Consider the following 17,687-nt stretch of genomic DNA (forward strand, 5'->3'; position numbering starts at 1 on the left):
CGTAGACACTGTCACAAATGTCATTTTGGTGTGTTCAGCATGGTTCAGACTTGGCCTGATCCCCACACTGGGCTCCCAGGTGCTCTGAGGCATCAGTGGACCCTGCAGCAGGACCTGACGGCCCTCAGGAGGTGACAAGATTTTTTCTCACGCGCGCCCGATTCTTCAGGGGGAATCGAGGAGAAAACCCCCACCCAGAAGGCTAAAAAAAAACCTCCAACCACCAATTTGGCAGCTGCGGTTGCCAGGGAGATGATGAGGAGCGCCTCCCACCCGGCAGAGCCTCTGCCGCCCCCACGGGTTGGGGGGGTTCTCCCGGTGTCATCCTGAGGGCCGGGGCCCGGGCTTGGAAACAGGAGCCCAAAGATCACATTCCCCCATGTCACTTGTTGTCCTCAGAGCAGAGGGAGCGGAACAGACAATGGGCTGATGGACAATAGGGAACAGCAGATGGTCCCCCACACTCGCACCCTCCCCACATCCACCCGGAACCCACCCCTCACCCACCAGCTGGTGGCACCGGCCTTGCCAGGCCTGCCTGAGAGGTTGGGGCGAGGGCCTAGCTCAGCTGGCTGCAGACCTCAGCCTTGCACCTGCCCGGGTTGGGGTTTTAGAAAGATGCTCAGACTGGGAATTAGGAGCCCTGAGTGATGGGAACTCAAAGGAAGAATAATAATAGCCAATCCTCACTTGTGTCTAAAATAAATCTGCTCTTTATGTAAAACCCAAATTCTTCCAAGCTCAGCGGAACCAGACCCTGTTCCCCCTCTTAGATGTTTCTCTCTGACCCCCCCCCATCACCCCAGATCTCTGACCTAGGGTCTCACTGCTCTTCTGTCTGCTCCAGAAACACAGTATGTCCTTGTTAACCTCTGTGCCTTTGCACGTGCTGTTCCTCCATCTTGAGCAGCCCCCTGCACTTTCCTATGGCTCTGCCCCTCCTGCCACTCAGACCTCAGCTAAGCCTCACTTCCTCCTGGACACAGTCTGACCACCATCTGCGGTAGGAGACAGTCCAGCTCCTTCAAATAGCATTGCCACTGGTTATAAAGGTGGACTTGCAATTCACCTGCCCTGCTAGTAGAAGCCTCTGTGGGCACCAGGGCCATATTTACCTCACTCTCGGCTGCCTTCCCTGCACCAAGAACAGCGGCTAATACATAGTAGGCATTCAATAAATATTTTTAGGCTCATCAAACCTCAACCCTTAGTCCTCCCAGTCTGCTCTATGATATTGGTTTTGACCCATTTTACAGAACAAAGAGTGAAGGCTTAGAGAAAAGTTAGTAAGTGAATAATTTAGCTCAGGTTAGAGTCTAGGGCTAACGTGACCCCAAAATCCTTCCTTTGACTGCCTCCTCTTGGCTCTGACAGCACCCACTCCCTCTAGCCCAGGCCCCTTCCCCTCTGGGGCCTCGCTTCTGCAATGGTAACAAGACTGGGCAGAGCTGGGGCATGGTGGCTCACGCCTGTAATCCCAGCTACTTGGAGGCGGAGGGAGGAGGATTTTGAGTTCCAGGCCAACTTAAGATTTCCTCGAGGCCTACCTCACCCTGATGACCTAAGATCCTCACAGATGGCCAGTCTGATCAAGGTCACCACCCCCACTGCCAGCTGACCTCTGGAATGTATGGTCCATCCACAGCCTGGATGGGAGGTCAGAGTGGGGAGCTGGAGTGTTAATAAGGACAAACACAAAGCAGTAGGACCATTTTTCAAAACACTCAAGATACACTTACCGTCTGGCCCAACAAGTCCACCCCTAGGCAATTGACTCAAGAGAAACAAAAGCAAATATCCACATACAGACTCCCATGCAACTGTTCACAGTGGCTTTATTGATAACAACCCAAAGGCAGAAACAAGCCACACATCCATCCACTAGCAAGTGGACAAAATGAGGTGCTCTTGTGCGGCAGAATACAATGCAGCAATGAAAAGGGAAGTCCACTCGCTCATGCAGCAGCAGGACAGTGTCTCTAAACAACCGTGCTGAGTGAAAGAAGCCACACACAGAAGACCTCGCCATGATTCCGTTTATGTGAACATCTAGAAAGGGCAATGCTACAGTGACAGAACACAGTCTGGTGGTCACCCAGCATGGGGGAGGAGGCTGACTGCTGAGGGGCACAGGGGGACTCTCTGAAGTGATGAAAACGTGTGACATTGTCCTGTGGTGAGAAGTGGTATTGGTGCTTCTTCCAGGTTCCTGGCACAGGAGCTTCTGAAATCCTTAGCGTCTCCTCAGTGATGGAGGTGAGAGGAGCCATCTTTTTTTAACTCGCAATCATATCTGTGTTTATGCTAATGAAAAAGATGGGGGCTGGTTGCCAAGGGAGCCAACCCTGTGATTAAATTGCAAATTCTAGCCCCACCCCAGACCTGGGGGGCGGTGGTCAGAGATTGAGCTAATCACCAGTTGCCTGCATAGGACCCCCCACCCCCTCCACCCCACCCCCGCCAATAGCTAAACAACTGCAAGCCAAGCTTCTGGTCCATGAATGTATCCTGGGGCTAGAAGCATTGCATACCCCAGACTCCAAGGGGATGGAGCTCAACTGCAGGTCACTCAGTTGGCACATCCCCAGGGAACCCGGGAATTCTCAGCATGGAGGAGAAAACCCCAGCATTTGGTGTCTGAGTACTGTGAATGGAAAACAGATCCTAATAGAGAGAAATGGCTTTCTTTTCATCCCAATTGCAGCTGTGGTAACACAACTGTGGTTCATGCTCAGAACTCATCAAATGCCAGGTGTGGTGGTGCATGCCTGCAATCCCAGCACTTGGGAGGCCGAGGCAGGAAGAATGGTGCAAGTTCAAGGCCAGCCGGGACTGCAGAGTGAGTTCAGGGGCAGTCTGAATTATACAGGGAGACCTGGTCTCAAAAAAAAAGAAATGCAAGAAAAACAAAAAGTCATCAAACACAACACTGGAAATTTATTTTCTCGTATTTAAATTATACCTCAATAAAGCAACTTAAAAGAGGAGGAGGAAGAGGAGGAGGACGAGGACGAGGAGGACGAGGAGGAAGAGGAGGACGAGGAGGAAGAGGAGGACGAGGAGGAAGAGGAGGACGAGGAGGACGAGGAGGACAAGGAGGCAGGGCTGGGGATTTAGCTCAGTGGCATAAGCACCTGCCTTGCAAGCGCGCAGTCCTGAGTTTGATCCCTGGTACCTGATAAAAGAAAAAGGCGGGGGAGGTATCTCAGGTTTCCAATCCAGCTCTGCCACCTTCCCTGTGGGGCAAACCAGCGCCCTGGGCAAACCAGGGAGTCTGCCCGGGGCTGAGCCTGCTTCTCAGGCACCCAGATAGCCTCCCAGTTCCGGCCCTTAGCTGCTTGATTTAGCAACCACTCCACAGAGCTGGCCTGGGATGCGGTCTGGGGCTCTCTTCCCTCCAGTCCCCACCTCAGCTTCTGGGCAGAGCCAGACATTGCACCAGAGGTATGGGGGTCCTGGAAGGGCCACCTGAGCCTGGGGAGAGACACCTCAGACTCCTCGTCTCTCCTGGACACAGAGCCTATTCCTACTCAGGTGGTACCAGCAGAAAAAACAGCTCCAGGCCCAGAGGACAAGCGCATCCTCAATACAGAGGTCTCCGGTCCCACACTCCAGCCTCCCTGCCTCCACACCTGAGCACCTCTTTCCTGTGAGAAGGTAGGAAGGGGCACGGTTTGGGCTGCCAGACCCCGCCTTGGCACTGGCTGGGCCTGGGACCGCTGATTCCAAGCCCCTGTGTCCAAGCTCCAAGTCCTCATTGCACAAATGCATGCTCAGCACCGTCTATGGTTTGAAAACAGCCACTCCCTGGTACCCCTAGGATGCACATACCAGAAGTGGTCCAGCTGCAGGAGGGTGACCCAGGAATGGCCCTGAGGACCTTCTGAGCAGAAGAAAGTCACACTCTTGTGAGCTAAGCTGTAATGACAACTGATCCAACAATGCATTATTTGTTTTCTTCCAGATCCAAACTGAGTTTCAGTATGCAGTTCGTCGGGCCTTTCCTTCCTTAGACCGCTTCCTTTCATCTACTTGGCAACTATGTACGGAGCCCCACTACGGGCCAGGTCAGTGTTCCTCGTTGCCCATCACATCAGAACGCTGTATGAGGGTCTCACTGGGCAGGGACACGCTGCCACCTCAACTCCCTGGCTTAGGTCACTCTACTGTCTCTGGACCTCCGAATTCTTCCGTGAGCTATTCTCCTCTGGGGTTGCTCCCAGGTCTCTGAACTTTCTAATGAATTAGCCTCAGGCGTATTCCTCCAGAGAAGATCAGTGGCTTCTCTTCCCAGATTAGGGTCACTCCTCATTCCCAGCTCCCACTTGGCACCTTTAGGGGTAACCAAAACACACCCCCCAATAGAAGCTCTCCAAAAGAATTCAGGTGACACCTACTTACCTTCAAAAGTGGCTTTGGTTTATCTTCCTCCCCACCCCCAAATCCTGCATCCACGTCCACCTAACAAACAGAAGCAGGACAGGGACAGATCCCAGCTCTGCCTGGTAGCTCCCTGGCGTGTTGCTGCTCATCTGTAAAATGGGGACAATAATAGTACCATGTCATAGATAGGATTCAATCAGTACGTGCAAACTGCCCAGGAAGGTGCCTGAGATATAACCCGTGCTCAGTAAAGATTTGTCATTCCTTCCCACAACCCCCAAGTGCAGAGGTCTCCCCTGGCCAGCTCATTTCTCCCTCTGAGCTATTGCAGTACTTGTGTGGGTATTGACTTTTTCCTAACTTCATCCATTTTGCAAGTGTTCGTTGGATTCCACAGAGATAAATGAAGGAGGGCACTGGCCCCAAGGAGCTCCAGCCCAGGGGGGAGGACAAGGAAACAGCTCGTGAAAATGCAGAGTAAAGCTGGACATGGTGGTGCATGCCTGTAATCCCAGCAGTCAGGAGGCTGAGACAGGAGGATCACAGCAAGCTTGAGGCCAACCTGTGCTAAATAGCAAGACCCTGTTTCCAAAAAAAAAAAGAAGGAAGGAAGAAAAGAAAGGAGGTCTGGAGATGCCAGGGCTAACTGGGCTTGGTTAAGAAGCTTCCTGGAATGGGCGTTCACTGAACAGAATCTCAAAGGATGACTATGTGTTAGGTGGAGGAAGGAAGCAGGGGCTCCTCGGGCTGGGAACAGCACATGCAAAGGCCCAAGACTCAGAGAAGGCGCCTGGTCCTTTAGAAGATCTGCAAGTCTAAATGAAACCTGGTATCACAGATCAAAGCCTAAAACAGAAACAGGACAATTCTAGAAAAACTGGTGAAATCTGAGTAAAGTCTACAATCAGTTAATAGCGGCAAATCAGTATTGATTTCCCAATTCTACCAACCATCCCCTGGTTATATAAGAAGTTAACATCAGGAGAAGCTGGGTGAAGAATATGGAAGAACTCTGAAATATCTTCACATCTCTCCTGTAAATTTAAATGATGCTGAAATTTAAAGTTTTTTTTTTTTTTAAGTTTTTTTCCTTTTTATCAGTACCGGGGATCAAACTCTGAACTGCCTGCTTGCAAGGCAGGCACTTATGCCACTGAGCTAAATCCCCAGCCCCTAAAAGTTTTCTTTTTTAACAGTAGACTCTGTCTGGAGGGTAACAGGAAGCTGGCAAAGGGTGTTGTAGCCAAGGTGCAGCCGGGTTGGAAGAGTCTGTTACTCAGACTGCTCTGAGACTGAGAAAGCACCCTGCTCCAGGAGGCTGTGGGAATAGAGAGAAGTGGGCAGAGCTGAGAGCTCATCAAAAGGTAGAGTTTAAAAAGCTTGGTTTGGATTGGGTAAGGAAGTAAAGGGGAGGCCTGAGCCCAAGAAGATATTTGAATTGTGAGCATCAGGATTCTCTGATTGTAGGTGATAGAAACTCAATCAAAGCATGAGGCAAAAGAGTCGATGTGCTTCCCATCCATCCCTGCCCTGAAAACACATCAGAGAAACCAGAGGTGCCATTGACCCCAGGGATTAGGACATGGGTCTCAGGATGCCTTCTCCTCTTGGTGTCCTGGGCTGTCCTATCAGTTCAACTGCAAAGAGCTCACAACTCAAGTCTTTAAAGCCTTCAACCTGCCAGGGAAAAATACTTCCATCAGCTACAGTGAGAAAAGTCTAGGAAGAGCGGGTTTGATGGTATCCATCCCTAGAGGCAGCCTGGCCTTGGCCTTAGGAGCTGTAACCAGCCCATCCTAGATGTTTCCCGTCCCTGGAGGGGAGGAAAAACTCCAATGAGAGAGGAACACTTACTGCATCTGCAGCAAAAAGAGCTTGCAGATCTGGGCGTGTTGACACTCCGCTGGAATCTGAGCTACTCAAGAGGCTGAGGCAGGATTGCAAGTTTGAGACCAACCTGGGCAACTCAGACAGACCCTGTCTCAAAATAAAAAGGGATGAGGATGTGGCTTAGTGCTTCCTGGGTTCAAGTCCTAGTACTGAAAAAAATAAGTGGTGGTGAGGGTTGTGGCCCAAAGAAATAAAGAAAGGGAGACAGAAAAGATAGACAAAATGATGCAGTGTCATTTCCCAAGAAATTAAGGGAGAGACAGCTGAGAGAGAGACGGAACAGGAAAGAAATGGGGTTAATTCTGGATGCAAAGAATTCACGGAGCCTGGAAGACATCAGGAGAAGCCCCACAGGCTCAGGGATTGTCCTTTATACGACCTGCACTTGGCTTCCTTTGAACTTGAACCAGCCAAAATTCCTTTTCCCAAAGCCCCCACCCTCACCCTGGGCCTCTGGAGCCAGTGCTTTTGGTCTCCACTGGCCCTCCCTGCCCCTCCCTCCCTCCCTAGCTCACTGACCTGCCACTGCTCACTCCGAGCAGAGCTACCTGCCTCAGGCTGCTCTGAGCCTCGAGGACAGAAAGCGAGAAGAGGGCGCTGCCCAAACGTGGCTGTGGGTCCCCCACAACCTCTTCTCCCTGTCTCTCTCCCCAGGGACTCAAGTCAGGAACAACAGCCCCTACAAAGAAGGGACAGAGGTAGCAGACAGCTGGCCACAGCTTGCGATGAGGGGTGGCTGTGGGGAGGTTTACGTTGCTGGGCGGGGTACACGCGGGTTAGATCACTGCCCCCAGAATATCTCCCACCATAGTGAGGGGAAAGACCCAGACCAGAGGCTCTGGAGTCAGAGGCCCAGTTCCTACTGAACAACCATGTGAACCTGCGCAAATTACTAAAACTTCCTGAACCTTTCTTTTGTAGACTCCAGTATGGGACTAGTAATTCCACTTCATGAAGTCTGGCAGGTTTTGGCTTCCTTTTCTTCGTGAGCAAATGTATGTGCTACATGTGGCAGTGATTACAGTGAATGTGACACCAGGTACGGGATAATCACTGGCAGCACACCCTGTGTGTGCAACTTTCTGGAGCTCTAAAGGAATGGATAGATAGTTGCATGGATACACAGGTGAATGGATGAACAATGGACGGGAGTGCTTGCATAAATGGATGATGGATGGGTAGATGGGTTGATGATAGACATTTTGTTAGATGGGTGTTTGGCTTATTGATAGATAATTGGATGGATGGATGGATGGATGGATGGGTAATTGCTGTCACATGGATGGATAAGTGAATGGATGTAATGTATAGACCCTCTTCTTACTGAATTCATAGATCAATGGAGAATAAAGACATAGAAACAGATTGTTATAAAAGACGGAGGTAGAGAATCCAGCTCAGGTGGGCTAAGGGTAAGGGCAAGGAATTAGCCTTTTAGAACAGATAAGAGGTAATGAAGGTATTACCTACCTTCAGGGAGCTCACAATCTAACTGAAAATCTGAATTAGCCGTTCCAGATTCTTTTTGAAACTGATTCGGGTGTCGGGAAATCTGTAAATGGAACCATTAAGTAAACAAGGTGTTTTTTAAAAGGCAGTGAGCTCCGATGTACAATAACTCCTGATTCAAAATATCATTTTCTCCTTGGAACAACCTCAAAGTTAATTCCCCAAATTTGTCAGAACACACACATTTCTTTGTTCCTGCTGCTCAGCCTCACCTCCTCCCTGGGCCACCTGTGCTACCACGAAGGGGAAATAAATACACAAACACAGCTCCCCCGCACACACCCACCAGCGGTGTGCTGCAGGGTGAGAGGGCCGAGGCTCCGCTCCACTCCACCGTCGTCCCAGTAGGCAATCAGGACGGGAGGAACATGTCCCCAAGCTTGTGCAGCACTGACCTCCTCATTAGCGGTTTAGGTTTTAGGTTTTTAGTCTTAAATGTGAAATAATTCAGGGCATGAAATTTGAAAAGCACCCAAGCCAGAGGAATTAAATGAAGCCCAGGTGCAGCTCTGGCCCCAGCTCAGCCAGTACTGGGCATTGTACAGCCTCAGCTGCCTGTCTGTGCAGCAAATAGATACGATGACGAGGTCTTCCTCCTGCTTGTCCTCCTCTTCCTCTTCAACTTTTATTCTGAGTTGCCTGGTTGCCTGGTTGGTTGGTTGGTTGATTGGTTGGTTTACTTGCTTGTAGTACTAGAGATTGAACCCAAGGGAGCACCGAACTACATCCCCAGTTGTTTTTTAAAATTTTATTTTGTTACAGTGTCTCACTAAGATGCCCACGTTGGCCTTAACCTTGAAATCCAGCCTTAGTTTCCCAAGTAGCTGAAACTACAGATGTGCACCACTGTGCCCTGTGGACCAGATGACTTCCAAACTGTCTCTCGGATTTGATATGCAGTACCATTCATACAGTATTTTAATTGTAAGTTTAAAAATGAAGAGATTGCAAGAATTTTCCAAAGACTTAGCTGGCTTGAGGTAAATCCCTTCCATTCTCTGCCTCTATTTATCCTCTGACATAGAAAGGTGACCCTGCTGCCCTCAGCTCATTGCTGTGGGGCTGACTGAGACCATGTCTGTGAAGATGCTTTATGAAATATAAAACTCTGATCTCGTGAATGAGGAGATGCCTTTTGGTCATTCAGAGGATGAAAGAGAAATAATCAAAAGCCCGGTAAACCTCCAAAGAGGTGACCTCCGCTTTACCAGCTTGGGAAGGGTCTTTAGAGGCCCACTGCCCACCTTTGGGCAGGAAACTAAAGTCCAGAACAATTCTTAAACCAGAAAAAGTAGTATATGAGGCTGGAATTCAGGTCTCATCACAATCAAGACTCAGTCACCACCCAGACCTGGCCAGAACCTGGGTCATGCTGGGGTCTCAGGACATCTAAGGCCTCCAGCTTCCCATAAGGTGACATGAGATTACAAGTCCTTCCTGCCAGCAGTTTTCACAGCTGCGCCAACCACATGTGAAGCAACGCTCAGGCAAAGACACCCACCCTGGTGGCAGCAACAATGGTGTGACATCGGCAGCTGGGGAGTGGGTGGCCTAGCGAGGTGTTGTTTTCTACCAAGATGCTGGCATGCTGGGGCCTGCGAAGTCTGCTGCCGCCGTGCTACTATCCTGGCTGCTGCTGTGATCAGGGATAGGGGACCTCAGAGCAAGTGGCAGTGGTCCAGAGCCATCTATGGCTACAATCCTGGCCAGGAAGGGATGCTCACTGCATACTGCCCTTTGCTGACTGCCTGTCACCAGCCAGGCCCCATGTGGTAGTCAAAAGCACAGATTCAGGAACCAGGTGTGCCTGTGTTCAAATCCAACTTCTGCCTCTGCTTCCCCGTGCATCTGCAAGAGAGATCTGATCTCTTTACTCCATAGTTGGCAATGTGTAAGAGCGGTTCCATTGTGATGTCCTCACCGCAGAGCTGTTAGCAGGGTGACAGGGGCCAGGCAAAATGCTGTCATCAGTTGAATTTCTGAAAAACAGCTTTCAAGATAAGCATTTGCTCTTAAAGAGACTCATCAGGGACAGGTCTGGATATACCAAGTAGGGGGGTGAGACGCAGATGGACCCAGCCACGGAAGACCTGAACCTGCTCTGCTGTGGTCACAAAAGGAACCTCAAGCAGGACCGCCCTTGAGATTCTCCCATGCCAAGGCCAGAGGGCTGCACCCAGGGGCTGCAATTCTAGGGAATCACTCAGGGGCAACACTCCTGGAAACTGTGGGGTGAGTATAGGTCCCCAAATGAGGACCTCAGCAGGGCCGAGCACCAACCAGTAAGAGGGTTTATGGCTCAATAAATACGAGCTGTCAATGTCTTCATCATCACCACAACCAGCACCATTACCACCACCATCATCACCACTGTCGTCACTGTGACAGTCATCACCACCACCACCATCATTTACTTGTTTAACTCTCAAAACCATCTCGGGAAGAGCGTGCTACTAATTCTGTTTCACAGATAAGCTCTAGGAGAGCTTACTTAACATGGCCAAGGTTGCACAGCTCGTGTGTGGCAGAGCCAACACTGGGAAGCCAGATCTGTTCTTCCTCCAGTGCTTGTCCCTGTTCACTGCAAGATGAAAGTCTGTCCATCCCAGGCATCCTTCCTTCCAGAGCTTGGAGAGATGGCCATTCAGCTACTCTGTGGACAAGAGCTCTGTCCCACTAGGGCAGCCAGATCCAGCACTGAAGGACTCTGTTCTAGAGACACATTTTGTCTCTCCAAAGCTTCTACCCACTGAAGCCCTGGATCCATGCTAGAGAAGTCAATCCACACAATCCCTCACACAATCCAGATACCTTCCCAGAGAGATGCTGCTTGGGAGCCATCAAGGACCCCAAGGGGTGAAATCTGAACCCTCTACCCCACCCGCTAGGCCTGCTTTCTTTCTGTCACACCAGTGTGTTTCCATCCCTCACACCCTGACTGCTTTCACTCCTGCAGAGACCGTTCTCTCTTCCGGCTCTCCCTCCCCTTGCATCCTCTCCTGGTTTCCCCCTGTTCACCTTCAGGCTCCAGCTTAGACATCAGCTTCCTTAGAAAACCTGCTCTGACCTCCCAAACCCGTGCCGGGGCTTCCTCCAGGACCCTGTGCTTGCCCTTTTCCCAAAACAGCAGGGGCTTCATGAGAGCAGGGATTACCCCGTCACTGCACCTAGTATAGCATGAGGCCTGCAGTCTGTGATATAAACAGGTGGAAGGAACAAAGGAACGGACAGACATTTGGTGTGTTTATCCCAATCCCCTGGAGCTGAATTAAAAGAAGAGGTCAGATCCAAATCTTGACTTCCTCAAGCCAAGCAGTGAGAAGTAAATCTATCCCCAGAGACAGAGATTGAAGCAGTCCTAAAATTACAGCCTCTAAGAGCTCTTAAAAGCTAGATGAAGCCAGAGGAAAGAATGTGAGACCCAGAGAGGGTCCAGGAGTCACACAAAGGCACACAGCAAGCTATGAGCCGAGCTTGCTCAGCTGCTCCACTCAACCATCCTTCCCAACCCTCATGAATCCCCCAGCAGCCCTCAGGGCCTCTCTCCCCCAACCCCTTTCAGGAGTAAGAGAAAGAGGCATCTTCTCTCCTGGTCCGTCACCTCTGACTGTGACTTGGGTCCTGTGCTCCTTTCTCCTCCCTGCCTTTCTGGCTGCCCAGCTCTGCAGGGCGGACGCGTGGGAGGCTGGCACTGGGGAGGCTGCAGGTTGGAAATAAATTCTAATCAAACACAGAATCATTCCGTCTTCTCCCAGTGCTCTGAGGACGGCGTTCTTGCTGGGTTATTACTCATCTGTTCGGAGAGAACTCTTCTGAGGCTTTGCAGAGCCAGGGGGGACGTTGCAGGGTTGGGAGGATAAAAATCGTCTCTTTTTCCCCCCCGGGCTGGTTCCTGCTTTTATTATCATCTCTCTCTGCCTCTCATTAAGGCAGGACTTTGAGGAGCTGGATTCCACTTCACCCTTCTGTCTTCATCTTAAAGACACAGGATGCTGGGGTGCTGAGTGACAAGAGCCCCAAAGCAGAGGACAGTCAGAGATGGGACAGACCAGTCCCATCTGCCTGTCACACAGAGGGGAGGAGACAGGAAGGGCTAGGAGGAGAGAGTTCTCACAGCCTTTCCCAGAAGCTGGGATCAGATTACCAACTCTGGTAATCATTTTATGGCAGACTCTGATCTCCAGCACATAATCCACCTCTACGGGTCTCTGGCCCCCACATGGATCTGAAACCCAATCCCCTCTCCTCACAGCCACCACACCGCTGTAGCTCTGACCAACTATTTCTCTGCTTGGTGGGGTAACCCCTCCCAGACCTGGGCCCCCTGTTTCCAGTCTTCCCCTACCCCACAGTCCCTCCTCGCCCCAGCAGCACAAGTGAGCCTCAGAAGTATCAAGCTCCACTGCCTGCCTTGAACTTCTCTGCTGCAGCCAGATTCAGATCCAGCTCCATGTGCAAAGCTCCCCCTGCCATGGCTCCTGTGCCCTCTCAGACTCTTCCTCCGCCTCCCTCCCATCTCCAAGCTCCAGCCACCCTGCCTTCCTCCCTTCCCTAGGGTGACCCAACCGTCTTCCCCAGGCCTTGTCGCAAGTGTCACTTCCTCAGAGGGGCCCTCGCCACCCACCTGCTCTAAGGGGACACCCCACCAAGTATCATTGCGGACCACAAATCCCACTTTGTGCTTCATCAGTACAATGAACAGTGCAGCTAACAAGCTTGTTCTCCAAAATACCCTTCCCTGGTGGTGCTGGGGCGGCATGGGGGCACCAGGGATATTTGTGTGAGATTTGCTAAATGGGAGGGAAGCACTGAACCTATGTGTGTCGATTGTGCTCTGCACGTTGGAGCACAGCTCTGACCTATCCTAGTGGCAAGAGATGGCACCTAAGCCCGAAGCCTCGCCAGCCCACCAGCTCTCCCTCTTCCCATTCCCCGGCCCTGGACAAGGGTGTGTGCAGCTCCATGGTGAAAGGCACCAGCCCCTCCAGCAGGTCAGCTCAGGCATTGATGTTGGAGGTGACAAGAGACAGACTCAGGTTCCTGTTTGTCCTTGTTCCTGCCACATCCATCTTTCCCTCCTGGCTGACTTATCCAAACTCTATGCCAGATGCAGGCACAGCAGCCTTCAGGTCTGGCCACAAATCCCTGTCCCTGAGTAAGGTCTAAGCCCCAAAACCAAGCCCTGATTCTGTGCCATTCAGGATGTGGGTGCAGGCCAGATGGAAGACCCCAGGGTCTTCCACTTTAGGCCTCATCAGCGCTGGAAGTTCTTTCCACTCACATGTGCTCATTGCTTTTCTCAACATACAACTTCGTAGAAACCATGGCAGCAGGGTATCACCATCTCTGCTCAGTGTCATGCCCCGCACGGAACAGCACCTGGTGCTTAGCAGTTATGAGGAGTAGGGGAAACTTAGCTGGCAGGGTTTAGTGACAAAGATGCCGCTGGAGATACCAAAAAACAACAACAAAAAAAATCAAACAGCATGGAGTGTGTGTGCCTCTATTTCTTGCATAGCAACAAAGGAATCCATTTGTCCAGCTTCAAACAGCATCCCACCCAAAGCCATCCCCAGCCCTACAAGCATCCGCCTCCTCCTCACTGCCTATCTCCTTCAAAGAGTAGCCAAAGCTCTCCACCTCTCCCACTGCAGCCACAGAGGTGGCTGTGCCCAAGCTCATCAATGCCCAGCTGGCCACATCCTAGGTCTCCTCTAATTTTGTTAACCAATACCCCTTCTTCAAGTTCTCATCCCATCCCCTTCTCTCCCAGCTCTCAGAGCACACTCCCAGCCTCCAGTCCTTACTGCTTATTCCACAGATCGCCCCTCAGTCCCCTGCATTCTCCTCTTCTTCCTCCTGCTTCTCTGTACGCTTCCTAGCTCCAGCCCAGGCAATAAAACACCTACCCTACCATTTGATCCATTGCCTACAAAGTCATACATTTAAACATGGCCTGGTTTCCATCCACTTTCCTGAGTCTTCGTTTCCAGGGGTCTGAGAGAATCGTGACATTCTAACATAGTTTCTAAACACCGAGGCACAAAGTGGATGTGCTCCAATGCATGTTTGTGCTCTTTATTATTGGTTTCAGCTCCAATTCCCCTTGCTTACTGATCCTACTGTGGCTGCGAACATACCCTTGGGATGGGGAAGGACGAGCCTGAAACACAGGACCAGTCACCCACCACACCCACTTGCACCCACAGAGCTCAGCAGCCACAAGAACTTACATGTTTTCCAAATGAATGCATGTGTGATTTGGCACTATGAGGGACAAATCATACATGACCCTAAAGATGGATCTCACAATGAGAGGACCATCTTTCTGCAAATTCAGAAACCCCAAGGATGGGGGCTGGGATACTTGGTAGGAAGTCAAAGCACCGACTCAGGGCACAAACACTGAGATCCAGGCAGTGGATGACATAAGTCCCCAAGGGAGAGAGTATGGGAGGGAGAACCCCAGCAATGGTGACAGAGACCCCAAGGGATATCAGTGTAGGCGAAGTCTTACAAGACTTCCTGCAAGGTCCTCAATAATTAGACCCAGGGGAGGACAATCAGTCGCCAATCAGTCCTAGACCACTCTACAGCAATATACGGTGCTCCTAGACACCTGTCACAGCCAGCCGAGGGCTGCAGCTGCAGAGATCACAGCCCACTCTAAAGCCTCTCTGCATCCCAAGCTACCTTGGCCTTTGCTGGGAGTGGAGGGTGGGAGGAAGTCTGCCAAAACTAAAAGCCTCTACAATGAGTCTCATACTATCATGATGCCTGACAGTTCCATGTACCCTCCCAACTGCTCCATCTCCACCTAACAAATAAGGAAACTGAGGTTCTGAGACGTTAAATGACTTGTTCAAGGGTGTAGAACTAGCAACAGGTTTGGCCATATTTGAACTCAGACCTATTAACTGCGACCTTACCCATCTCCCCTCCACTCCAATACGCTGTCTTTTGCAAAAAGCTGCAATCTAGACCCAGCTAAAACTCACAATAAAACACGAGTATTCAATAGCGCAGTCAATACACACTGTTGATACTTAAATAACATGAGATTTGCACACAATACAACTGAGTAATACAGTCGGTCTTCACAATAGGCAGCTTCATTGTGCACAGTAAATGCGCTTACTATGTGGACGGCAAGGTGAAAACATGATCTCGAAGGGGTGTCACAGGTACATGTTAGTGCCCTGCAACCCACTTACACAGGTTCATAACAAGTTGTAACCTAACACGAAGCAGAACTCTGGGGACAGGTATATTTGATGAGCAGGGGGTTGAGTGGACAACAGGCCTAGGAAAGGCAATGGAGCAGAGAACCAGGGGAGGGAGGGTCAAGGTGCTGGGGACAAAGAAAGATGCCAGGCACCAGGCTTATGGATCAGTTTTGCCCTCTGACCATAGCCCCATCCCTGGATGAGAGAAATCCCAGTGGTGCTAACGAAGGTGATAATGGTGCTCAGTGGCTTGCCCCTTCTGCAACCTCCTGTGAAACTCCATCTGGGCATTAGACCCCTCCTCTCTGTGCCACAGCAACTGCCACCTGCTCTTATGACCTCAGTGTTCACTTGCCTGCCTCCCACACTACAAATGATTGAAAACCAGGTAGTCAGGAGCTAGGGTCCAATTATTTATCCACCACTACACTACTTCACAACAGGTGGATGAATGGACAGATGCACAGATGGATGGACAGATGCATGGATGGATGAACAGATGGATGGGATGGATAGATGGGCAGACGCTTGGGTGATCAGATGGGTGGATAGATGTATGGATAAAATTTAGGGGGATGAGGAGAGAAGTGATAAGATTTTAACAATAGTGGTTGTCATGATCATTTAAACCGAAACCCCAATACAGATTGGAAAAAAACCCAAAAAACTAAATTGAATTCTAGCATAGAACAGGGGTCACCCTTTCCAAAGCCTAGAACTCATGAAAGTCTCAGAGAGGCCCCAAAGGATCTACTGGTTTTTATTCCTTAGCAGTGACATCCACCTTTTCCCATTCCCCTTTCTTTACCTCAACACACACACACACACACACACACACACACACACACGCACGCACACACCCATGCATGCACGCACGCATGCACGCACGCACGCACGCATGCCCACCACACAAGGCAGAGTTACACAGATTGGCTGGGACTGACCCAAATCCAGTGGAGGAAGCTCCTGAACACCTACTACATGCTTAGCACTAAGGTTGCTATCCAGCTGTCCAGCTGGCTGGCTTTCCCTGCCCAGCTGCTGGCCTGGCCAGCTGACCCACAGAGCCTGTATCAGCTTACACAGCAGCTGGCCTTTCCTTCCCTGTAAATGTCCTAGTCTCCCTGGACAGAGAGAGAGAGAAAGAAAGAGAGAGAGAGAGAGAGAGAGAGAGAGAGAGAGAGAGAGGAGGAGGAGGAGGATGACGGGTGGTCAGAACGATTCAATTATTCAATTTCATTTCTGAGGTTCCCTGCCTGGGGAATTGTCATCAGGCGGTGACAGTTTATGGTTGTGGGTTTTGAACCAACATGGCTATTTGTTTCAATAGGCGTCATATAAAATTATTAAGTAAACAAATGAGAGACAGAAGGTACAGCCTGATCTGTTTAAACAAAGATTACCTGGGTGCTACCATTCCAGGAAAGAAAAATACTGACATGGGTGTGTTCCCAGAGCATCTGGAGTGTTAATTATGAGGTGACTCCCTGTGGTCACCCCCTTCTGTCCAAAAGGAAAGCGCTCCCGAGTCTGTCTTCCCACTATTGTTATTTGGGGGGAAATAAACCTTACTCTTTCATCATAATAAAAATAATACATCCCCATCATAAAATATTCAGAGAAGGCTGGGGACACAGCTCAGCGGTAAAGTGCTTGTGTGGTGTACACAAAGCTTCTAGGTTAGATCCTCAGCACTACAAAAAAAATAAAATATTTAGGGAATCCAGGGAAGTGAAGGGAAAAAGAAAGTGCAAATTCTCCATGAAATCCAAGAGTACACTGTTAATATTTTCTTCCAACTTTTTCATACATATTTACATATCTGAGATGACAATAACCATTAATAACTGAATCCCAAAAATATACATTAGATATTATTTTAAGTGCTCAGCAAATAGTCACCGATTTAATCCTCCCAACAACTCTTGGAAGTAGGACTGTTATTCTGCCCACTTCTGCCCACAGATTAACAAACTGAGACAAAGAGATGTTAGCTTGCTTGAGTTCATGGCCAGCAAGTGGCAGGGCTGGGATCCAAACCCCTTCAATATTGTGTCACCTATCATAGGTACAATTTATATTTTCCTCTTTGCCTTGAACATATGACGTGGGCACTTCCCCAAGTCACTGCAGGAACTTCAATCTTTTGGGTTGTTTGTTTTGGTGCTAGAAATCAAACCCAGACCCTCATATGCGCTAGGTGAACGGTTTGTCACTGGGGTATACCCCAGCCTCTGAAATACTGTTTTTTTAATGGCCAAATATTTCAGTGGAGTCTAGCTTAGTCATTCCAGTGTTCTGGATATCTTTTATTTGGATTTTCGGTGTTCTATAGCATCAACAGTACAGTAGTAAAGAAACTGTCATAAAAGCAAGCCACTTGGTCCTACAGTAGGCACTCATGGGGGCACACCCATTCCATCAGGAACCCCTGGAAAAGCTGGCCCCAGCACCCCACTGAACCTTGAAGACAACAACTTCTTCCCTGTTTCCCCAGGGACAAAAAACCTGGAATCAGCTGCAAAGAGACTCCCACTCAGAACCAAATATATCACAAACATATCCACGCCTGCCTCGGGTGAGACTGTGCGGGCAGTGGGCCTGTGTTAGGGTCCATCTAAGCAGCACACCTGATCTCTCCCTGCCCACCCTAGTGGCAAGTTTCCTGTGAGGATCAGA

The 17,687-nt window shown here is 50.1% G+C and overlaps 1 long non-coding RNA gene across 5 annotated transcripts; it reads right to left on the reverse strand.

Moving 5' to 3' along the window:
* Positions 1–1,818: 1,818 nt before the first annotated feature.
* Positions 1,819–12,012, reverse strand: LOC134472943 (uncharacterized). Of its 5 annotated transcripts, none has more exons than XR_010042982.1 (6): positions 8,069–12,012; positions 7,744–7,825; positions 6,793–6,952; positions 6,238–6,360; positions 2,532–4,532; positions 1,819–2,304 (listed from the first exon to the last, which is right to left on the reverse strand). It is a non-coding gene; the product is annotated as an uncharacterized LOC134472943 (long non-coding RNA). The 5 variants fall into 5 exon arrangements; XR_010042980.1 differs by having other exon boundaries at positions 2,532–3,175; positions 3,832–3,930; positions 4,402–4,532; positions 6,793–12,012; XR_010042981.1 differs by having other exon boundaries at positions 6,793–7,825.
* Positions 12,013–17,687: the final 5,675 nt, after the last annotated feature.

Source organism: Cavia porcellus, unplaced genomic scaffold (genome assembly GCF_034190915.1).
Source record: "Cavia porcellus strain 051 isolate PalLab524CR breed Dunkin Hartley unplaced genomic scaffold, mCavPor4.1 scaffold_25, whole genome shotgun sequence".
NCBI lineage: Eukaryota > Metazoa > Chordata > Mammalia > Rodentia > Caviidae > Cavia > Cavia porcellus.